Here is a 20,403-nt window from a genome sequence, read left to right as displayed (position 1 = left end):
GGAATGCTTGATTTGGTGTATGAGGCTGAGCAGAAGGGTGTAATTTAGAGGAACAAGAGAGATTGAGCAGACTAGGCAGGGGTCTAGTTTAGAGGAATGAGAGAGGTTTCGTAACAGTTTTCGAGACACCGTCAAGATAGATCTACAGAGTGTCTCAAAAGTAGAGGTGGAGGAATATGCCTCATGATCAACTCTTCTTGGTGTACAAATATATCAGTGCTGTCCCAATTCTGCTCATCAGACCTGCAATATCTAGCAGTTAAGTGCCATCCCTTCTACCTAACACAGGAGTTCTCTGGGGTCATTTTGATAGCTGTTTACATTCCTCCTCAGGCCAATGTCAATCAGGCTTTAGATGATCTGAGTAATGGGATCAACATCCATGAAACAGCGCACCCTAATGCCTTCACCATTGTTTTGGGAGATTTTAACCAGGCAGTCTGAAAAAAAATCACTAAGCAACTACCATCAACAGATCACTTGCAATACCAGAGGAAACAACACACTGGACCATTGCTACACACCATCAAGAATGCCTACTGTGCTATTCCACGCCCTCACTTCGGGAAGTCTGATCACCTGGCTGTACTTCTACTCCCTGAGAATAGGCAGAGACTGAAGACTGCAGCACCAGCAGTGAGGACCAAGGAGGTATGGACAAGGGAAGCACAGGAGCGCCTATAGGACTGCTTTGAATCAGTGGACTGGACTGTATCCAGGGATTCATCTTCGAAACTGGATGAGTATGCTGCAGTTGTTACTGATTTCATTAAAACCTGTGTGGATGAATGTGTGCCCACAAAGACTTACTGTACATTCCCAAACCAAAAGCTGTGGATGAACCAGGAGGTTCATCGTCTGCTGAAGGCCAGATCTGTGGCATTTAAGTATTGCAACCCAGGCCTGCACCAGAAAACCAGGTATGATTTGCGGAGGGCTATTTCAAGGGTGAAGAGACAATTTCAAATGAGGTTGGAGCCGACATTGGATGCCCGGCAACTCTGGCAGGGTCTGCAAGATATTACTTCTTACAAAGCAAAACCCAACAGCATGAATGGCAGTGATACTTCACTACCAGATGAACTCAACGCTTTCTATGCCTGCTTCGAAAGGGAGAATACAACTACAGTTGTGAAGATCCCTGCTGCACCTGATGACCTTGTGATCTCTGACTCAGAGGCCAATGTTAGGCTGTCTTTAAAGAGAGTGAACCCTTGCAAGGCGGAAGGTCCCGATGGAGTACCTAGTAAAGCTCTGAAGAATTGTGCCAACCAATTAGTGGGAGTAGTCAAGGACATTTTCAACCTCTCATTGCTACGGGCAGAAGTTCCCACTTGCTTCAAAAAGGCAACAATTATACCAGTGCCCAAGAAGAATAATGTGGGCTGCCTTAATGACTATCGCCCAGTCATACTCACATGGACAGTGATGAAGTGCTTTGAGAGCATGGTCATGACTAAACTGAACTACTGCCTCAGCAAGGACCTGGACACATTGCAATTTGCCTATCGCCACAATAGGTCAATGGCAGACGAAATCTCAATGGCTCTCCACAAGGCTTTAGACCACCTGGACAACACAAACATCTATGTCAGGATGCTGTTCAGTGACTATAGCTCAGCATTTAATACCATCATTCCCACAATCCTGAATGAGAAGTTGAAGAACCTGGGCCTCTGTACCTCCCTCTGCAATTGGATCCTTGACTTCCTAACCAGAAGGCCACAGTCTGTGCAGATTGGTGATAACATATTCCCATCGCTGACGATCAACACTGGCGCACCTGAGGGGAGTGTGCTTAGCCCATTGCTCTACTGTGTGGCTAGGCACAGCCCAAATACTATCTATAAATTTGATGATGATACAACCATGGTAGAATCTCAGGTGGTGACGAGAGGGCGTACAGGAGTGAGATATGCAAACTAGTGGAGTGGTGCCGCAGCAACAACCTGGCACTCAACGTCAGTAAGACGAAAGAGTTGATTGTGGACTTCCGGAAGGATAAGACGAAGGAACACATACTAATCCTCACAGAGGGATCAGAAGTGGAGTGAGCAAGCAGCATCAAGTTCCTGGGTGTCAAGGTCACTGAGGATCTAACCTGGTCCCAACATATTGACGGGTTATAAAGAAGGCATGACAGCGGCTATATTTCATTAGGAGTTTGAAGAGTTTTGGCATGTCAACAAATACACTCAGAAACTTTTACAGTTGTACCGTGGAGAGCATTCTGACAGGATGCATCACTGTCTGGTATGGAGGGGCTACCGCATAGGACTGAAAGAAGCTGCAGAGGGTTGTAAATCTAGTCGGCTCCATCTTGGGTACTCGCCTACAAAGTACCAGGACATCTTCAGGAAGCGGTGTCTCAGAAAGGTAGCGTTCATTATTAAGGACCTCCAGCACCCTGGGCTTGCCCTTTTCTCACTGTTACCATCAGGTAGGAGGTACAGAAGCCTGAAGCCACATACTCATTGATTCAAGAACAGCTTCTTCCCCTCTGCCATCTGATTCCTAAATGGACATTGAATCCTTGGACACTACCTCACTTTTTAAAAAATATACAGTATTTCTGATTTTTGCACGTTTGGTTAACTTGTTTATTAATTATTTTTCTCTCTTCTAGATTATGTATTGCATTGAACTGCTGCTGCTAAGTTAACAAATTTCATATACCATGCCACTGATAAAAAAACCTGATCCTGGTTCCGAATCATACAACATTCTGAAAGGGTTCCAGATACTGGACACAGGGTGGATGTTTCCCCTGCTGAAGAGTCTAGAATCAGAAGTCACAGTGTCAGGACATTTCAGACTGAGATGATGAGAAATTTCTTCATTCCGACGATGAAGGATCACTGGCCTTCACTACCCTAGAGGACTGTGGAAGCTTAAGCACTGAGTTAATTCAAATTACAGATCAAAATATTTCTGGATGTGAATGGAATTAGAGACAGTGCTGTAAAATGGGGATGAAGCAGAAGATCAGTCGTACTGTTCATGAATGGTAAAGCCAAGCAACACACACAAAATGTTGGAGGAACTCAGCTGGCCAGGCAGCATCTAAGGAGAACAGTATAGTCAACATTTTGGGTCAACACCCTTCATCAGGACTGGAAAAAAAAGATGAGTCAGAGTAAGAAGGTGGACAGGGAAGGAAGAAACAAGGTGAAAAGTGAATCTGGGAGGGGAGGGGTGAAGTAAAGAGGTGGGAAGTTGATTAGCAAAAGAGAAAGAAGAGTGGGAGGAGCACCAGAGGGAGGTGTTGGGCAGGTAAGTAGATGAAGTGAGAGGGAAAATGGGAATGGGGAATGGTGAAGTGGGGGGGAGTTAGAGAAATCAATGTTCATGCTATCAGGTTAGAGGCTTCCCAGACAGAATATAAGGTGTTGCTCCTCCAGTCTGAGTGTGGCCTCATCATGACAGTGGAGGAGGCCATGGACTGAGGTGTCGGAATGGGAATGGAAAGTGGAATTAATGTGGGTAGCCACTGGGAGATCCTGTTTTTTCTGGTGGATGGAGCATAGGTGCTCAGCGAAGTGGTCTCCCAATCTGCGTCCAGTCTCACCGATATACAGGAGGCCACACTGGCAGCACCAGATACAGTAGATGACCCCAAAAGACTGACTGGTGAAGTGTCGCCTCCACTGGAAGGACAGTTTGGGACCTGAATGGTAGTGAGGGAGGAGGTGTAGGGGCAGGTGAAGCACTTGTTCCACTTGCAAGGATAAGTGCCAGGACGGAGATCAGTGTGGAGGGACGAATGGACAAGGGAGTTGCATAGGAAGCAATCCCTGTGAAAAGCAGAAAGTGGGTAGGAAGGGAAAGACACACTCAGGGACAGGATCTAGTTGGAGATGGCAGAAGTCCCTTCCAGGGATGCTTACCCTGAAGAAGTTTAAATTACTTTTGCCATCTCCCAAGAAAGAATTTGTAGAATTCCTACAAGGTGGCTTTTTAGAAAAGCCTGTGGTTGAGCCCACGAGAAAATCAACTATTCTGGACTAGTGTTGTGTAATGAACCGAATTTGATTAGGGAGCTTAAGGGAAAGGAACCCTTCAGGAGGCAGTGATGATAATATGATAGAATTCACCTTGCAATTTGAGAGGGAGAAGCTAAAGTTAAATATATAAGCATTACAGTGGAGTAAAGGAAATTAGAGAGGCATGAGAGAGGAGCTGGCCAAAGATGACTGGGAGGGGACATGAGCAGGAATGATGGCAGAGCAGCAATGGTTGGAGTTTCTAGGAACAACTTGGAAGGCGCAGGATAGATACATCCCAAAGAAGAAATATTCTAAAGGCAGGATGTTGCAACCGTGGCTGACAAGGGAAGTCAAAGCCGACATTAAAACAAAAAAAGAGGGCATATAATAGAGCAAAAATTAATGCGATGGTAAAGGATTGGGAAACTTATAAAGATCAACTGAAAAAGCCATGGGGGCGGGGGGGGAGATGAAATATTAAGTTAAGCAAACAAACAATATCAAACAGGATACCACTTTTTCACTTTATATATATAGTAAAAGAGAGGCAAGAGTAGATACAGTGGTGCTAGAAAGTTTGTGATCCCTGTACAATTTTCACTATTTCTGCATAAATATGACCAAAAATGTAATCAGATCTTCACAGAAGTCCTACAACTAGATAAAGAGAACTCAGTTAAATAAATAACACAAAAAAGTTATACTTTTTCATCAACTTATTGAGAAAATGATCCAATATTACATGAATTTGTTGGAAAAAGTATGTGCACCTTTACTTTCAGAAATCATGTGACCCTCTTGTACAGCGATAACTTCAACCAAACATTTCCGGTAACTGTTGATCAGGACTGCACATTGGCTTGGTAGAATTTTAGGCCATTCCTCCATACAAAAATGCCTCAACTCTAGGACGTTGGTGGGTTCCTTGCATGAAATGCTTGCTTCAAGTCATTCCACAATATTTCTATAGGATTAAGATCAGGATTTTGTCTCCAAACCACAAATTTTCTTCTTTTTAAACCATTCTGTTGTTGATTTAGTCTTGTCTTTCGGATCATTGTCTTGCTGCATTATTCAACTTCTATTAAGCTGCAGGTGACAGACTGCTAGCCGGACATTATCCTGTAAAATGTACTGACACAATTTTGAATTCATTGTTCCCTCAACGATTGCGAACTGTAGTGCCCTTTTTCCTCCAATCATAGCAATGTACATCCCTGCCAAAAATGAACCTGGACAGGTGTCAGGTCTCTCAGTGGGAGAGCATTTTGGAGATAGTGATCACAATTTTATCTCCTTTACCATAGCACTGGAGAGGGATAGGAACATACAAGTTAGGAAAGCGTTTAATTGGAGTAAGGGGAAATATGAGGCTATCAGGCAGGAACTTGGAAGCATAAATTGGAAACAGATGTTCTCAGGGAAATGTACAGAAGAAATGTGGCAAATGTTCAGGGCATATTTGTGCGGAGTTCTGCATAGGTACGTTCCAATGAGGCAGGGAAAGGATGGTAGGGTACAGGAACCATGGTGCACAAAGGGTGCTGTAAATCTAGTCAAGAAAAAAAGCTTACGAAAGGTTCAAAAAACAGGTAATGATAGAGATCTAGAAGATTATAAGGCTAGCAGGAAGGGGCTTAAGAATGAAAACAGGAGAGCTAGAAGGGACCATGAGAGGCCTTGGTAGACAGGATTAAGGAAAATCTCAAAAGGCATTCTGCAAGTATGTGAAGAGCAAGAGGATAAGACGTGAGGGAATAGGACCAATCAAGTGTGACAGTGGAAAAGTGTGTGTGGAACTGGAGGAGATAGCAGACATATGGAAAAGGATCTTGGCTATTGTAGGGATGGCTTACAGCGGATTGAAAAGCTTGAGCATATAGAGTAAGAAAGAGGATGCGCTGGCGTTTTTGGAAAGCATCAAGTTGGATAAGTCTCCAGGACTGGACCAGATGCACCCCAGGCTACCGTGGGAGGTGAGGGAGGAGATTGCTGAGCCTCTGGCGATGATCTTTGCATCATCAATAGGGACAGGAGAGGTTCCTGAGGATTGGAGGTTTGCGGATATTGTTCCATTATTCAAGGAAGGGAGTAGAGATAGCCCAGGAAATTATAGACCAGTGAGTCTTACTTCAGTGGTTGTTAAGTTGATGAAAAAGATCCTGAGAGGCAGGATTTATGAATATTTGGAGAGGTATAATATGATTAGGAATAGTCAGCATGGCTTTGTCAAGGGCAGGTCATGCCTTACAAGCTTGATTGAATTTTTTGAGGATGTGACTAAGCACATTGATGAAGTTAAGAGTAGTAGATGTAGTGTATTTGGATTTTAGCAAGGCATTTGATAAGGTACCCCCAGCAAGATTTATTGAGAAAATATGGAGGCATGGGATCCAAGGGGACATTGCTTTGTGGATCCAGAACTGGCTTGCCCACAGAAGGCAAAGACCTTTGTAGACAGGTCATATTCTGCATGGAGGTCAGTGGCCAGCAGTGTACCTCAGGGATCTGTTCTGGGACCCCTATTCTTCATGATTTGTAAATGACCTGGATGAGGAAGTGGAGGAATGGGTTAGTAAATTTGCTGATGACACAAAGGTTGGGGGTGTTGTGGATAGTGTGGAGTGCTGTCAGGGGTTACAGCGGGACACTGATAGGATGCAAAACTGAGCTGAGAAGCAGCAGATGGAGTTCAACCCAGATAAGCGTGAGGTGGTTCATTTTGGTAGGTCAAATATGACAGCAGAATATAGTATTAATGGTAAGACTCTTGGCAGTGTGGAGGATCAGAGGGATCTTGGGGTCCGAGTCCATAGGACGCTCAAAGCAACTGCGCAGTGTGACGAGAATACACATAAAATTAAGATGTTTGCTGGCCTGGGCTAGCATCAGTGGCATCAGCAGTTGGTCTGCCACCTGCCCTCAGGGGAAGGAGAGATAAGGAACAATGGAGCAGCGTCTGGAGATATGTAATGAAGGGACGTGGGAGAGAGAGAGCTGTCTGGAGCGGCTCCCCCTTTGAACCCTGAACTGTTTGAAGTGATGGACAGGCGATACCCCAGCAGGGGGATAAAAAGGGACAGGTTCGCTAAGACAGGGACACACGCCACCCGAGGTAACGAGACCCTGGAAGCGGTGCGCCTCTCACGAGTGGGTGAGAAGTACCAGACAACGACCAGGGTGGAAAGGTACGATCAGCGGGAACCCGGTGTGTGTCCGCCCTTGCCTGGGTGCCGGGTTCACTGCAGAGGATCGACTGCATCTGGAGGAGGGGTCACAGTCGGTGACCTCAGGTGACATCACCAAGGACCCGCCCAAAAGTTGCTTGTGAGCAATCTCGCCGGTCTGTGAGTGAAGCCGTTCTGAATGATCAGTTGTTCCTGTTCTATCTCTCTCTTCCCCAACGTTGTCCATCGCCATGGCAACGATTACTGCGAACTGAACTACTAACTGGACTGAACTTTGAGTCACTTTGAAATTTGGTCATTTACCCCTAGACAACGATAGAGCTTGATTGATGCTGTTATCTTAATTCTGTGCACATGTGTGTTTATCATCGCTGAACTGTTGCATTTATTATCCTTTCGATTACTGTGTTGCTTATTTCTTTAATAAAACTTTCTTAGTTCTAGTACTCCAGACTCCAACTGAGTGATCCATTTCTGCTGGTTTGGCAACCCAGTTACGGGGTACGTAACAGCAGGTTGACTCTGTGGTTAAGAAGGCATTCGGTGCATTGGCCTTCATCAACCGTGGGATTGAGTTTAGGAGCTGAGAGGTAATGTTGGAGCTATATAAGACCCTGGTCAGACCCCACTTGGAGTACTGTGCTCAGTTCTGGTCACCTCACTACAGGAAGGATGTGGAAACCATAGAAAGAGTGCAGAGGAGATTTACAAGGATGTTGCCTAGATTGGGGAGCATGCCTTATGAGAATGGGTTGAGTGAACTTGGCCTTATCTCCTTGGAGCGACGGAGGATGAGAGGTGACCTGATGGAGGTATATAAGATGATGAGAAGCATTGATCATGTGGATAGTCAGAGGCTTTTCCCCAGGGCTGAAATGGCTAGCACCAGAGGGCAGTTTTAAGGTGCTTGGAAGTAGGCACAGAGATTTCAGGGGTAAGTTTATTTATGCAGAGGTTAGTGAGTGCATGGAATGGGCTGCCGGCGACAGTGGTGGAAGCGGATACAATAGGGTCTTATAAGAGACTCCTGGATAGGTACATGGAGCTTAGATAAATAGAGGGCTATGGGTAACCCTCGGTAATTTCTAAGGTAAGGAGATGTTCAGCACAGCTTTGTGGGCCGAAGGGCCCGTATTGTGGTGTAGGTTTTTCTATGTTTTCCAAAAAGTTCAACTTTTGGGGACTTCCGGTGAGGCACGAGGCAAGATGGCAGCACGGCACTGAGCGCTGACATACAACCCTGCTTTTTCAAGTTCTTCAGGGTTCATAGACGGTCTGAATACAAGGTTGAGTTGGAGAAAGATCTAATGAAAAACATGGCTTCAAAAAAAGATACAAATTCCACCAGGAAACAAGATACCGGCAGACGGCACCAAGCTAGCGATTCATCCGAAGAAATAGCTATGTTAATTAAACAAACAATGGCAACGGAGATGGAATCGCTGCAAGAAATGGTAGTACACATGCTAAAGGAGTCGCTGGAAAAGGCTCTCGACCCCATATGGAAGCATATGGCAGAGAATGGCAACATTCTCCGGTCGTTAAAGGAGCAAGCGGACATTCACGCTAAAAAATTTAATACAGTCTTCAATAAAATAGACAACATTCAGGTTTGCTTACGCAATAATGAGAAAGTTAATAACTCCTGTCTCGCGGAGGTGTCTAAGATATGGAAGAAGTTAAACGACTTGGAGGACAGATCCAGGAGAAACAATGTACAGCTGGTCAACTTGCCAACAGGCACTGAGGGTGACAATCCAAGAGGTTACCTCCAGAAGATGCTGCCTAAATTGGATTCCAGCGCTCAAGAATTCCCACAGCACTCCTTTGGAGACAGAGCACATAGGATCTTTTCCAATAACACCTCAAGACCGCGGACCTTGATTTTTAAGCTTCTACGGTATTCCGACCGGCAGGCTGTCCTGGAGGGTGTGAGGAAAGCCAAACCTACTCTCCATGATGGCACCCAGCTACAGTTCTTCGCCGACTATAGCCCTGGCACTATGCAGGAACGGCAGGGATACAAGGAGATCCGCGCTAAACTTCGACAGAAGGGGATTGACTCGTTCCTCATATATCCAGCAATCTTGAAAGTGAATATTAAGGGCATGAAGATGTCATTTAACTCGGCAGAGGAAGCGAGAGAAGTTCTGAAATTATCGGTGCTGGGAGATATGGAAGAAGACCCTGGGCAAAGTCCACACGCCCCTCGGGAGGAGATGGAACTGCATTAAGAGCTTGGACTTGCCTGTATGTGCAATCTATCAGGCACGGGCAAGTTAACATTCTAAGTGTGAAGTTTTCTGGTTATTCTTTTATCGGAAAGTCATTTGTTACACCTTTGTATTTAATTAATAAGGAGGCAATTTGTTTCTGACTATTGCAGGTCAGAGTTTTAAGGTAATATTCAATATATCCAAATGTAATACCTCACCAGGAATGAAGCTGTGAAACAGCAGTTTGTTCTGACTAACTTTAGAATGTTATGTCTCCAGTAGACTTGTTTACATTTCTGGGCACCAGATAAAACGTCATTAGTGCCATCGCTAAGCGACGGTCTATTGAAGCGACAGTTTCTTGCAAGATAGCAGTTGGGCTCTTGATCATGTGGTATACGTGAGACGGAAACGGTTTTACTTATATAGGTTAACGGGTTTTCCCAGGTTTCTTTTTTCTTGTCTCTTTGATATGATTGTCTATGAGAACTGCTTTGTCTTTCTAATTTGTTGGTGCTGGAAGGGGCGCGGTTGATGTCAGTGTTCAGTGTCTGACATTGCTAAGTGACCCTCATAGATGTTACAAAGTAAAGGGTTGAATGCGAGGGGTGATGGGAGGGGGGTGGGAAAGGGATAACTCAGAGCTTCACCACCAACTTACAACAACAGATTCAGGGGAAGATGAGCAACACAGATAAATTACAAAATCTTACTATTGTATCATTTAATGTTAGAGGTTTAAACTCTCCCTACAAGCATTCAAAGGTTTTAGATTTCTTATGTAGAAAGAAAATAGATATTGCGCTGTTACAGTTAACACATCTTAAACCTAATGACATTCCCAGGGTTCAAAACCGTTTTTATCAACCCATTGTGGCATCAGCTGATGGTACTCGTACGAAAGGAGTTATGATAGTAATGAGACGTAATATTAATGTACCAATTGAAAGGACGAGCACCGACAATAAAGGACGTCTAGCTTTTTGCAGCACATCCATTCAGGGTAAAAAAAAAAGTTGCATTCATTAGCCTATATGCCCCAACTATATTCGAGGTTGAATTTTTTCCCTCAATTACCTCACAATTACTGAAGTTAAGTGACTACCAACTATATGTTGGTTCGGACATGAATTTGGTAAATATTAACCTCGATAAATCTTCCTCAACTATATCAAGCTCTTAAGAATCTGCTTCCAAAGCACTTAACCTTTTTTTAACGGATGTGTGGAGGGTGCATAATCCATCTGCTAAAGACTATACCTTCTTCTCCACAAGACATAAAACTTTCTCTCGGATAGATTACATTCTTATATCCTCCGGTCTGCTGCCTTTAGTACACTCAATAGAATTTTTGCCCAGATATCTATCCGATCACAACCCAGTCATATCTACTTTTAATTATGGCAAAATTAAAAATAAGGCTACTAGGTGGAGGTTTAACTCCACTCTTCTAAAAAACGATGAATTTCTATCACAACTGAGAACAAAACTGACAGAATTTATAAATTTAAATAAAGAAGTGTCTCAGATGTGACAGTGATTTGGGCCTCCATCAAGGGTTTCTTACGAAATAACGCTATATGGTTCAGTTCTCACCTACGTAAAAGCCGGCTTCAAAAGATTTCCACCTTAGAAGACGAATGCAAGGTTTTGGAAAATGATCTCAAAGGGATATACACCATTACAAAAGAAAACGAGCTCAGAACAAAACAAGCAGAATTAAATGATTTATTAAGAAGCAGGGCAGAATATATGATCCATATAACCAAACATAAGTATTATGCAGAAGGCAGCAGACTGAGCCATCTTTTAGCTCTAACGCTCAAACAACAGGAAACTAAAAGGTCTATACCAGCGATTAGATGTGCTAAACATGTAATACTATCTTCAACAGAGGAAATAAACAAGATATTCAACGATTACTTTAAAAAATTATATACAAGTGGCTCAGTTCCTTCCTTCCTTCCTCCCCTATTACTCAAAGCAGTAAAAGCTACAAATAAGGGCCGTACGCCAGGCATAGATGGCATACCTGTGGAACTTTACCTAGCACTTTGGGATATTCTTGGACCAGTATGGTTAGAAACATTAAATTATGCTTTTGGAAATGGCGCTTTCCATAGAGATCTAAACACAGCCCTGATCACAGTTATACCTAAGCCCGGTAAGGACCCCTTGGAGTGTGCCAATTACCGTCCAATCTCCTTGATAAATGCCGACCTCAAGATATTTTCCAAAGTCTTAGCCAGTAGACTTGAGACAGTAGTTGGGAAAATAATTAGCCCAGATCAAACGGGCTTTATCAAGGGGCATCTCCCATCTGATAATATTCGCCGGCTCTTACACGTACTGAATGCAACACATAAAATCCCACCTGCTTGTGGCCTGTTATTTCTAGATGCTGAAAAAGCGTTCGATCACCTTGAATGGCCATATCTTTGGAGAGTTCTAAAAGAATTTAAGTTCAGCAATAAATTTATCAATATGATTCAACCATTGTATGCGAATCCTTCAGCAAGGGTATGTGTAGGAGGAGGTTTCTCAGAGTTATTTGACATAGGACGGGGCACACGACAAGGGGACCCCTTGCCTCCTTTAATTTTTAATATATCTATTGAACCGCTTGCACACTTAATTAGAAACTCTCCTCAGATCTCCCCTATTACAATAAGTACATCATCACATTCAGTATCACTTTACGCGGACAACACGCTAGTTTATATGGCGAATGTTCAACAAACTCTCCCCTATGTTTTAAAAACACTGGAGCAATTTGGATTTCTTTCAGGATACAAAGTTAATTTGTTAAAATCAGCACTGATGCTGATTAATACGGATAAAAGTAAGGTTTCTCTTCCTCCCTAGATTAAAGTTACAAATGAAGTCCTCTACTTGGGTACTAAAGTTAGTACTTCCTTATCAGCTGTGGCTAAAACAAATTACTCCTGAATTCTGAAAAAAATAGAAGATATTAATAGATGGAGACACCTGCCAGCATCAGTCCCGGCCTGTATATCAGTCATTAAAATGAACATCTTACCCTGCATTAATTTTATCAGCTCAATTATCCCACTTGCACCTCCAGCAGGATATTGGCAAAAACTGGACTCCTTACTACGATGCTATGTTTGGAACGGTAAACGGCCCAATATAAAATGGTCAGCTCTACAATTCAAAAAGTCGAATGGGGGATTGGCATGTCCAAATTTTAAATTGTATCACTGGGCATTTGTATTAAAAAGTCTTAGCTATTGGATGGAGGAGGATAAAGTTTCGTCCTGGAAAAATATAGAACTAGAGCTAATAGCACCAATAAGGTTGAGGGTCTTTCTCCTGATAGGTATGTCTACCAAAAAATGTGATTTGTATTACAGTCCAATTTTAACCCATACACTACAAGTGTTTAGAGCAGCAGAAAAATTCCTAAAACTTAAAAGCGTATGCTGTAAATCATCTCCATTATGGAACAATAATCGTTTTCTATCTGGGGGGAAACCATTCATTAACAGAACTTGGGAGGATAAAGGTATTACTACTCTTCAAGATATTAATGGGGCAAGTACTATCCTTAGCTTTCAAGAACTGATTTCTCGATATAATATTGATAAACATTCTCTTTTCTTCTACTTTCGAGTAAGATCAGCTTGCCTACGGCATTCCCTGGGGTTCAGATTTAAAGGACCATCCCATTTTAAATTGGATACAGAGTGCTCCAGGACAGATAGTGTCATATATCTAAGATAAATTAAATTCCCAGAAATATATACCCACATCGGGAATGAAAGCTTAGGATAGGGACATATCTGAATTGGAACAAGACTTAGACTGGGAGGCGATTTGGGAATGCTGCCAGTGCTTCGAAAAACCCAAATCATCGGTATATACACTTGAAATTTTGTCATAGAGCATATTTAACACCGAGAATTAGACATCAAATGGGACTGGTTCCTGACCCATATTGCTCATTTTGCCCCCATGGAGCCATTGGCTCTTTTATACATGTTGTATGGGAACGTCCAGGGGTTTTTGATTTGTGGCGGAAGGTTATCAGCACTCTTACAGAACTAACAGGGGTACAATTACTAATGGACCCTGCTGTACATCTTCTAAATGATGACTCCCACCTTTCCCTTACGGAAAAAACACGCAAAATCTGGCTGGCAGGCCTGACTGCAGCTAAGAAGTTTGTAGTCCAGCGTTGGAAACCTCCCCATGATACTCACTGGCTTCGGAGCTTTTTGGACATTTCTTACCGGGAACTTTCATCAGCAAGAGTAAATGATGCACGACCAAACACAATTATAATGTGGACAAATTTGATATCTAACTTAAAAGATCTTTTGATAAAATAGGAATGCTATGTCTGCCTATGTACTACTATTCAGTCGATTGGTGGGGGGGAGAGGGATGGGGGGAGAGAGGGGTGCAGGGGGATGGTGATGAAGGTTGGGGGGTCGCTGGGTTAAGCAGTCAAAATGTAATTGGCAACTGGTTGTATTGAATGTAATTTGTTGGTATTGCAATAAATAATTAATAACAAAAAAAATAAAAAGTTCAACTTTTGTCTCATCTATCCAAACAATGTTGTCGAACAACTGGGTGGTCTTTTACAAACTTGAGACTTGCAGCAATGTTTTTTTGGGAGAGCAGTGGTTTCCTCCGTGATGTCCTTCCATGAACAGCATTCTTGGTCAGTGTTTTTCTTAGAATGGACACATGAACAAAGACTTTATCAAGTTCTAGAAATTTCTTTTTCACCTCCTTCAGCATTGCACGTTGTGCTTTTGGTGTGACCTTTACAGGATGCTCACTCCTAGGAAGAGTGGCATCAGTACTAAGTTTCCTTCATTTGTAGACAATTTCTCTTACTGTGGACTAATGAACTCTCAGGTCTTTAGAAATGCTTTTATAGCCTTTTCCAGCTTCATGTATCTCTACAATTCTTCTTCTAAGGTTCTCTGAAAGTTGTTTTGATCAAGACATAGCGCACATAAACAGATCTTTCTTGAGAAGAGCAGGCTTTGTCAGTAACCTGACTTTGTGGATCTTTTTATTGGGCAGGGCCCCTCTACAAATCACACCTCCAATCTCATCTCATTGGTTGGTATACCTGACTCCAAATAGGTTTTGTAGATGGCTTTACCCCAGAGGTTCACATACTTTTTCCAACAAATACTTGTAATATTAGATCATTTTTCTCAATAAATAAATGAACAAGTATAATGTTTTTTGCCTTATTTAATTGGTTTCTCTGTATCTAGTTTTAGTACTCGTGAAGATCTGATCACATCTTAGGTCATAAATGTAGAAATAGAGAAAATTCTACAGGGTTCACAAACTTTCTAGCACCACTGTTTTGGACTGCTGGAAAATGACACTAAAGATATAATAATTGGGGATATGGAAATGACAAACTGAATAAGTACTTTGCATCAGTCTTCACTGTGAAAGATACCAGCAGTATGCTGCAAGTTCAAGACTGTCAGGGTCAAAACTGAGCATAGCTGCTATTATTAGGGAGAAGGTGCTTGGGAAATGGAATAGTCTGAAGGTAGATAGCTCACATGAACTTGATAGACTACACCATAGGGTTCTGAAAGAAGTAGCAGAAGAGATTGTGGAGGCATTAGTAATGATCTTTCAAGAATTACTAGATTCAGGAATAGATCTGGAGAACTGGAAAATTTCAAATGTCTGATTGGCTCCCTGTGACTAGTGGTGTTCAACAGCGATTAGTCTTGGAAACTTCTACATTGTATGTCAATGATGATGGAATTAATGGCTTTGTGGTCAAGTTTGCAGACGATACAAAGATAGGTTGATGAGCAGTTCATGTGGAGGAAACAGGGAGACCTAGAATGACTTGACCAGATTAGGAAAATGGGCAAGGAAGTGGCAAATGAAATACTGCGTCAGAAAGTGTATGTTTGCACTTTGGTAGAAGGAGTAAACGTGCAGACTATTTTCTAAATGGGAAGAAAATTCAAAAATCTGAGTAGCAAAGGGACTTGGGATTCATCGTGCAGGATTCCTTAAAATTAATTTGCAGGTTGAGTTGGTGGTGAGGGAGGCAAATGCAATGTTAACATTCATTTCAAAAGGACTAGAATATAAAAGCAAGAAGGTAATGCTGAGGCTTTGTAAAGCACTGGTGAAGCCTCACTTGAAGTATTATGAGCACTTTTGGGCCCCTTCAAGAAAGAATGTGCTGACATTCAAGTGGATTCAGAGGAGGTTCACGAGAATAATTCCAGGAACGTAAGGGTTATCGTATGAGAAGCAATTGATTACTCTTGGCCTGCACTCACTGAAATTTAGAAGAATGGAGGGGATCTCATTGAAAGTTACAGAATGTTGAAAGGTCTAGATAGAGCATACAGGAGTAAATGCCACACTTGGAAGTACTATGCACAGTTTTGGTCACGTTATAGGAAAAATGTGGTTAAACTGAAAAGTGAGCAGATATGAGAGGTATGGATAAGATGGATGATAACAGTCTTTTCTCCCCAGGGTAAGAGAGACCAAAACTAGGAGACATTTTTTTTAGGGTGAGAAATTTAAAGGTGCTTGAGGGGCAATTTTTGGATGCAGAGATTGGTGAGTATATGGAACAAGCTGCCAGAAGTGGTTGAGCAAGTACAATCATTTCATTTAAGAAGCACTTGGATAGGTATATAGAAGGACAGTGTTGAGAGGGCTATTGGAAGAATTCAAATATGGGAGAAGCGGACAGATACCATGGTCGGCATGGACTTATTGGGCCAAAGGGCCTGTATCCATACTGTTTCGCCTTATGACTCCAATCTTTCGAGTAATCTGTAATCTCTATGGCAAGACAAAGCCTTATAAAATAGCTAAGAAACTTGGAAGATAGAAGCAACAGACATCAAAGTTGCTGGTGAACGCAGCAGGCCAGGCAGCATCTATAGGAAGGGGTACTGTCGAGTTTCGGGCCGAGACCCTTCGTCAGGACTAACTGAAAGAAGAGCTAGTAAGAGATTTGAAAGTGGGAGGGGGAAGGGGAGATCCGAAATGATAGGAGAAGACAGGAGGGAGAGGGATGGAGCCAAGAGTTGGACAGGTAATTGGCAAAAAGGATATGAGAGGATCATGGGACAGGAGGCCCAGGGAGAAGGAAAGGGGTGGGGGGGAGAACCCAGAGGATGGGCAAGGGGTATAGTCAGAGAGACAGAGGGAGAAAAAGGAGAGAGAGGGAAAGAATGTGTATATATAAATAAATAACGGATGGGGTACGAGGGGGAGGTGGGGCATTAGCGGAAGTTAGAGAAGTCGATGTTCATGCCATCAGGTTGGAGGCTACCCAGACGGAATATAAGGTGTTGTTCCTCCAACCTGAGTGTGCCTTCATCTTTACAGTAGAGGAGGCCGTGGATAGACATGTCAGAATGGTAATGGGATGTGGAATTAAAATGTGTGGCCATTGGGAGATCCTGCTTTCTCTGGCGGACAGAGCGTAGGTGTTCAGCAAAACGATTTCCCAGTCTGCGTCAGGTCTCGCCAATATATAGAAGGCCACATCGGGAGCACCGGACGCAGTATATCACACCAGCCGAATCACAGGTGAAGTGTCACGTCACCTGGAAGGACTGTCTGGGGCTCTGAATGGTGGTAAGGGAGGAAGTGTAAGGGCATGTGTAGCACTTGTTCTGCTTACACAGATAAGTGCCAGGAGGGAGATCAGTGGGGAGGGATAGGGGGGACGAATGGACAAGTGAGTCGCGTAGGGAGCGATCCCTGCGGAAAGCAGAGAGAGGCGGGGAGGGAAAGATGTGTTTAGTGGTGGGATCCCGTTGGAGGTGGCCAAAGTTACGGAGAATAATATGTTGGACCCGGAGGCTGATGGGGTGGTAGGTGAGGACCAGGGGAACCCTATTCCTAATGGGGTGACAGGAGGATGGAGTGAGAGCAGATGTGCGTGAAATGGGGGAGATGCGTTTGAGAGCAGAGTTGATGGTGGAGGAAGACATTTTGTGCCCCTCACCCTCCCTTGACCATGACTCTGAGGCAATGCTGATAATGGAATTCCTTGTTCTGCTGGATATCACCATACATACGGTCTTTTTGCAATTGATAGATAGACCCATTTTTGCACTTTCTTCAACAACTATATCAATTAAGTTTTGCAGTTCTTCCTCCGTACTTGCAATTAACACAGTGTCATCTGCACATCCGAAATTATTGATGATTTCACCACCAACTTTGATTCCCAAGATGTCTCTTATTTTTTGTACTATTGTTTCACTGTACACATTAAACAAATCAGGGGAGAAAACACACTGTTGTCTATCTATCAATTGCAAGAAGACAGAATGTATGGTGATATCCAAAAAGAAGGAGAATCCTATCTGAAGACTGAGAATAAACGGGGAAGACATAAAACAAGTACAGAACTTTTGCTACTTAGGAATCTGGGTGAAATCAGATGGCAGGTGAGACATGGACATCAAAGAAGAATAGGGATGGCAAATGACACCTTTACGATAATGAAGAGTATACTGACCAACACTAAACTAGGCATGACAACCCACTTCAGAGTACTGAAATGTTACGTTTATCCAGTTAAGTAGTATGGCTCAGAATGTCAGACAATATCTAGTAACATGAGCAAACGAACTGAAGCAGCAGAGATGTGGTTTTTGAGGAGGATGCAAAGAATATCATGGACAAAACAAATATCTAACGAGGATGTCATGAACAGAGCAAGCACAAAAAGAGAAATAATGTATGAGATCATGAAAAGGCAACGTAACTTCATTGGAAACACAAAATTCTCTGCAGATGCTGGGGTCAAAGCAACACACACAGCACGCTGGAGGAACCCAGCAGGTCGGGCAGCATCCATAGAAATGAACGGTCAATGTTTCAGGCCAAGACCCTTCATCAGGACTGAAGAGGGAGGGGGTAGGGGCCCTATATAGGATAAAGTGCTGGATCCGGAGGCTGGTGGGATGGTAGGTGAGGACAAGGGGAACTCTGTCCCTGTTGTGGTGATGGGAGGATGGGGTGAGGACCGAAGTGCGGGAAATGGAGGAGATGTGGGTGAGGGCATCATTGATAATGGCAAAAGGGAAACCACGATCCTTAAAGAAAGAGGACAATTGAGATGTCCTGGAACAGAACCCCTCATCCTGGGAGCATATGTGGCAGAGACGGAGGAACTGGGAATAGGGAATAGCATTTTTGCATGTGGCAGGGTGGGAAAAGGCATAGTCGAGGTAGTTATGAGAGTCAGTGGGCTTATAGATGTCAGTGGGGACTCCCGGGTCATCAAGGGAATGGCGGCGTAAGGAAAAGGTCTCTCGACAAAAAAGAAGATAAACTGCCCCAAAATCGAAATTAGACAAATACTTAATATTGCATAACTAAATTAATAAAAGGGGCAAGGATAATGTCTAAGAACAAGATTAAAAAGTCCGCTCAGAAGGTTGATAAACACAAAGAGATGCAGCAAGGCGACGGGCCTAGCTCCCCCACGGCAAGCCAGGACGGAGATAATGAGGAAGAATCGATGAATCTGTCCTTGATTCTCAGAGAGATTCGCAAGTTCCGACAAGATAACAACAAACAGCTGGAAGATATTAAAGGAGAAATAGTAAAAACTAATGTGAGTTTAGATGAAGCCGAAGCGAGGACTGTAGGAATTGAGGAGAGGCTGCAAAATGCAGAGGAAGTGATAGCAGAAATGCTAAAGCTACAAGGGCAGCTCCAGTGGAAGCTAATAGACCAAGAAGGCCGCTCAAGAAGGGAAAATGTGAGGATCTACGGAGTTCTCGGAGGAACTGAAGGTAAACCTGGATTGATGATTCCCTTCGTGGAGAAGCTGCTTAGAGGAACCTTGACATACCAGACGCAAAAGACCTACAGATAGAAAGGGCCAACTGCGCCTTGGCACCGCTATCCCAAGCAGGCGCCCATCCCAGATCAATTCTAGTCAGATTTCTCAGTTACAGAACGAAGGAAGAGGTGCTTAAACGGGCATGGCAAAAGAAAGGTTTCATGTGGAGCAACTGTAAAATCAGTTTAGACCACGATTACGCACCGGGGATCCTTGCCAGACGGAAGGAATATGCGGAAACACGGAGGGTCCTGAAGAAAAACAACATTAGATTTCAGAACATCTACGCTCTGTCCGCCAGAGAAAGCAGGATCTCCCAGTGGCCACACATTTTAATTCCACATCCCATTCCCATTCTGACATGTCTATCCACGGCCTCCTCTACTGTAAAGATGAAGCCACACTCAGGTTGGAGGAACAACACCTTATATTCCGTCTGGGTAGCCTCCAACCTGATGGCATGAACATCGACTTCTCTAACTTCCGCTAATGCCCCACCTCCCCCTCGTACCTCATCTGTTACTTATTTTTATACACACATTCTTTCTCTCACTCTCCTTTTTCTCCCTCTGTCCCTCTGAATATACCCCTTGCACATCCTCTGGGTCCCCCCCACCTCGTCTTTCTTCCAGGACCTCCTGTCCCATGATCCTCTCGTATCCCTTTTGCCTATCACCTGTCCAGCTCTTGGCTCCATCCCTCCCTCTCCTGTCTTCTCCTATCATTTTGGATCTCCCCCTCCCCCTCCAACTTTCAAATCCCTTACCCACTCTTCTTTCAGTTAGTCCTGACGAAGGGTCTCGGCCTGAAATGTCGACTGCACCTCTTCCTAGAGATGCTGCCTGGCCTGCTGCGTTCACCAGCAACTTTTGTGTGTGTTGATCAGATTTCAGACCCTGTATCCAGCTCGGCTGAGAGTCTTTTATGACGAAGGGACAAAAACTTACGCTACGGCGGAGGAGGCAACGTCGGACCTGGCGGACCGGGGACTACCTATGAAAGTTATCACCCAACCGGAGTCACTACTGGAGAGGATTCGGCAGAAGTCGTGGAAGCCAGTGTGGCGAGGGCGCTCCACACGAACCAGAGCGTCAAACTACAAGGAAAAGCTGCAAATATTCAGACGCGAATATACAGAGAATACAGATTAATTAAGA

The 20,403-nt window shown here is 43.6% G+C and overlaps 1 protein-coding gene across 1 annotated transcript in view; it reads right to left on the bottom strand.

Moving 5' to 3' along the window:
* Positions 1-20,403, bottom strand: part of ivd (isovaleryl-CoA dehydrogenase) — a 141,111-nt gene that overhangs the window by 91,131 nt on the left and 29,577 nt on the right. The gene's annotated exons all lie outside the window — the stretch shown is intronic.

The sequence above is a fragment of the Mobula hypostoma genome, chromosome 1 (genome assembly GCF_963921235.1).
Source record: "Mobula hypostoma chromosome 1, sMobHyp1.1, whole genome shotgun sequence".
Taxonomy (NCBI): Eukaryota; Metazoa; Chordata; class Chondrichthyes; order Myliobatiformes; family Myliobatidae; genus Mobula; species Mobula hypostoma.
This window is presented reverse-complemented; position numbering and strand designations above follow the sequence as displayed.